At 32.8% G+C, this 4,225-nt stretch overlaps 1 non-coding gene across 1 annotated transcript; it reads left to right on the top strand.

The window, feature by feature from the left end:
* Positions 1-2,636: 2,636 nt before the first annotated feature.
* TRNAA-AGC lies at positions 2,637-2,709 on the top strand. The gene has a single exon. It is a non-coding gene; the product is annotated as a tRNA-Ala (tRNA).
* The last annotated feature ends 1,516 nt before the right edge of the window (positions 2,710-4,225 follow it).

Raw genomic sequence — 4,225 nt, 5'->3', positions numbered from 1 at the left:
ATCATTAAATTCTTATAGACTCTAGGCTCAATATCATTAATACAATTATGCTTTATCTTAAACACGCCAAACATGAAACTAAAGTGCGTTCAATTTAACTCCATTTTATTGTCATCTTGAATGATGTTTAGGGTATATTCTTGATTTACCTTAAAGCTCTTGTGACATGACAGTTCATATTAGTTAAACTTTCTGCAAAATCACAAGTTAAAAAACAACAACGATGAACCTAGGTCTATTAGTCATTTCAAAGACAATTTCTTTCTCCATCTTATCGATAATAATAGTTCAACTAAATCCATATTATGCAAAGAAACAAGTTTACGACTCATAAAAACAGCTACCTAAATTATGTCCTAAAAATTTGAAAACATATGTTATAGTTGATAATTACACAAAAATTTCCCTAAATTTATGAATTCGTGTCCAATTAGTTAATCCTAGAGATGGTAACTAGCATATAGTAATTGAAACTCCACATGAAGTAATTTAAAGTTCCCCAAAGTTTATCTCATCTTCAATGAAGCATGAATTGCATTGAAGTTCATGAAATGCTTATAGACTCCAACTCTGAGTACTATTAATGTGTTTCATTGAGTTTCTCATAAATGAAACTAAGGTGCATTCAATTCAACTTTATTTTCTTGTCATACGAGATAAAATGGAAAAATTAAATCAAACAAACGGATGAACTGAACCGAATCAATCCAACCCAAATTGATTTAGTTTGTTTTTTTTTTTTGGTTGTTGGTTTATTTGATAACCCTTTTATATTATAACAATGTCCTCCAACTAAGAGAAAATATATTTGAGTAAAAGCTAAAAATATTGGATGTTCAAGAAAAGGCATTTGGTTTAGTGGTGTGATTCTTCATATTTGACATCAACCTAACTTCATATTCGACATTTTATACTTACCATCATGCTCTTAATACTCATAGTCTTTCTTAACATATCATCCCTAGGCTTTATTCTCCAAGACACGTTATTTTATACTTACCATCACTTTCTTAGTACTCATAGTCTTTCTTAACATCCCATCCCAAGGCTTTATTCTCCAAGACACATCATTTTATGCTTACCATCATGCTCTTAATACTCATAGTCTTTCTTAACATCCCATCCCAAGGCTTTATTCTCCCAAACACATTCTACATCTAAGGACTTCATGTGTTTCCTGCAATACAACAAAATACGACCTTAATACATAGGCCTAAGGCTTCATACATACGTTTCAAGTGGTAAAACAAGGGCATTTGGTCTAGTGGTTTGATTCTTGCTTTGGGTGTGAGAGGTCTCGAGTTTGATTCTCAAAATGCCCCTTCAAGAGATTGTAGTACGAATTGTGGGGATGTAGCTCAGATAGTAGAGCGCTCACTTCTGATGTGGAATGTTACGGGGTTGATACCTTGCATCTCTAAAATGAATCAATCACTAAATATATTATTTCTTTTCAATTTTTTCTTATTTACGACATAATTAGCCGGGATAGTTTTTCATGTCACTATTTTGAAAATTACTTCTTTTCAATTTTTCCTTATTCATGACATGTTGAGTAGCGATATTTGTTCATTTTCACTATTATTGATGATGGAAAATTTAGGGTTTTGTGATGCAAGAATTGTAGGGATGTAGCTTCGCTTAGCATGCGAGAGGTACGGCTTAGCATACGAGAGGTACGGGGATCGATACCTCGCATCTAGGGGCATTTAGGGTGTTCATTTCCCATGTGGAAAGTATGGGGATCAATACCTTGCATCTTCAATTGAATCGATTACTAAATATATTATTTATGTTCAAGTTTTTCTTATCTTTTCAATTTTTTTCTTATTTAGCACATAATGAGCTGGGATAGTTTTTCATTTTCACTATTATGATGACGAGATGCTTAGGACTTTATGATGTAAGAATTTTGGGGATACAGCTTAGATGGTAGAGCGCTTGCTTTGCATGCAAGAGATATGGGGATCGATACCCTGCATTTCTATATTTTCTTCATTTTCACTATTATTGATGATGGGAAATTTAGGGTTCTATGATGTAATATTTTATTTCTATTCAATTTTTTCTTATTTATGACATAATGAGTAGCGATATTTTTTCATTTTCACTATTATTCATGACGAGACATTTATGTTTTTGTGACGTAAAAATTGTGAAGGAGACATTTATGTTTTTGTGACGTAAAAATTGTGAAGATGTAGCTTAGACGGTAGAGCGCTCGCTTTGCATGCGAGTTGTACGAAGATTGATAACCTGCATCTCCAAAAGAAAGTATTTAATTTGTTATAATATTTTTTCATTTTCACAATTATGGATGCCCCGCATCACCAAAACAAACTATTTGTTATTAATATTTTTATATTCTTTTATTTTCACTATTATTGATGATGGGACATTTAGGGTTTTAGGATGTAAGAATCATGGGGATGTAGCTCAAATGGTAGAGCGCTCGCTTTGCATGTGAGAGGTACAGGGATTGATACCCTGCATCTCCAAAAATAAGACTATCTATTACGAAATAATATTGTTTCTTTTCAATTTTTCCTTATACATGACCTATTGTGTAGCAATATTTCTTCATTTTCACTATTATTGATGACGAAAAATTTAGGGTTTTGTGATACAAAAATTGTGGGGATGTAGCTCAGATGGTAGAGCGCTCGCTTAGCATGCGAGAGGTACGGGGATCGATACCCCGCATCTCCAAAAGAAAGAAATTATTTTTTTAAGTATGAGTTAATTTAACATGTTATGTATAAGGTGGGTACGAGAGAAAAAGAAAACATACTTATATAAGGATTATTATATCATTATGGCTATGCCATTTTTATAGATAAAAGAGAGTAATGTCCCACAAGAACATATAGAGAGAGACTTATATAAGGATTATTATATCATTATGGCTATGCCATTTTTATAGATAAAAGAGAGTAATGTCCCACAAAAACATATAGAGAGAGGACTTATTGTAAGTAAAGAATGAAATCTAGTAGTTATACTGCTACTTGTGGAGAGAGAATTTGATGACTTCCTCAAAGAAAACAATTCAACAACCAAATGTATATTCTTCCATCTTAATCTTAAGAAACCAAAAATTATGGCAATAAAAACTATAATGATGATGCTCTTTTAATATCATTTTATCGTATATTCTTCCATCTTAATCTTAAGAAACCAAAAATTATGGCAATTAAAACTATAATGATAATGCTCTTTTAATATCATTTTATCTTTTCCACTTTCAATAGGCATGCCTACCCAAATCCTAACTTTCGATATTTGCTTTACTTGTGTACTCACGATATGTGTCTCAAATGAAACTATCAAACTAAAACTTACACTATTTTCTTCTCAATAAAACTTACACTATTTTCTTCTCAATACAGTAATTGTCGCAAACCCTATGTAAATAATTTAACAGCGGTCTAGATCTAAAAGATATAATAATGATTATTGCTCATGGATTTTATTTACAAAGAAAATAAATGAAATAATGATGATACATTACATAAAAAACTTAATATATAGCCCATAATAAGGATAGTTGGTTTAGTGGAATGATTTTTCTTTTGGGTGCAAGAGGTTTCGAGTTCGATTCTCGGAATGCCCCTCCGAAAGAAAAAAAGCACTAAAATAATTATCAGGCCTAACCCAAAGGAATTTGTTGCAAATGCATGCACAATTTACGTAAATTTCATGTAGTGGTGTATGATTATCGTTTCGGGTGTGAGAGGTCTCAAGTATATTGTATCAAAATGAATTATGCAAGAAGTTTCAAAGAGCCATAGGTTCGAACGAACCACACACACTCAAAAAAAAAAAATTCTCCTTTTCTATCATATAGAATTGTCATTCTTTTGTCTTTTAAAATCCCTTACCTTATCAATCATCAGGCAGGTTTATGAAAAAGAAATTCCACGAGTGTGACTTAGATATCCTTTCTTTGTGGTATCAGTCATGCTATTTGAATAGACTGAAGTCATCATAGCCTCTCCACCGGTTCCGAAGACTCCTTCGTCATCAATGTGCTCCAATGAAAGAGATCAGACCCTTTCCTGAACCAGAACCGGGCACAAAACGCTGAGGTAGAAAGTGAAAAGCGAGCTCTTTTCGTGTATACGCAATCTCGAAGCCCAATTACCTCACGGACTGTCTCCTCAACCCTTGCGAGTATGAGTGCTTGGTAAGAGAGAATGTCGAATGAGAAAGACATTCGATTACG

Source organism: Cucurbita maxima, unplaced genomic scaffold (assembly GCF_002738345.1).
Source record: "Cucurbita maxima cultivar Rimu unplaced genomic scaffold, Cmax_1.0 Cma_Scf01205, whole genome shotgun sequence".
NCBI classification, from domain to species: domain Eukaryota; kingdom Viridiplantae; phylum Streptophyta; class Magnoliopsida; order Cucurbitales; family Cucurbitaceae; genus Cucurbita; species Cucurbita maxima.
The sequence above is the reverse complement of the archived record's forward strand: the minus strand, read 5'-3'. Positions and strand labels throughout refer to the sequence as shown.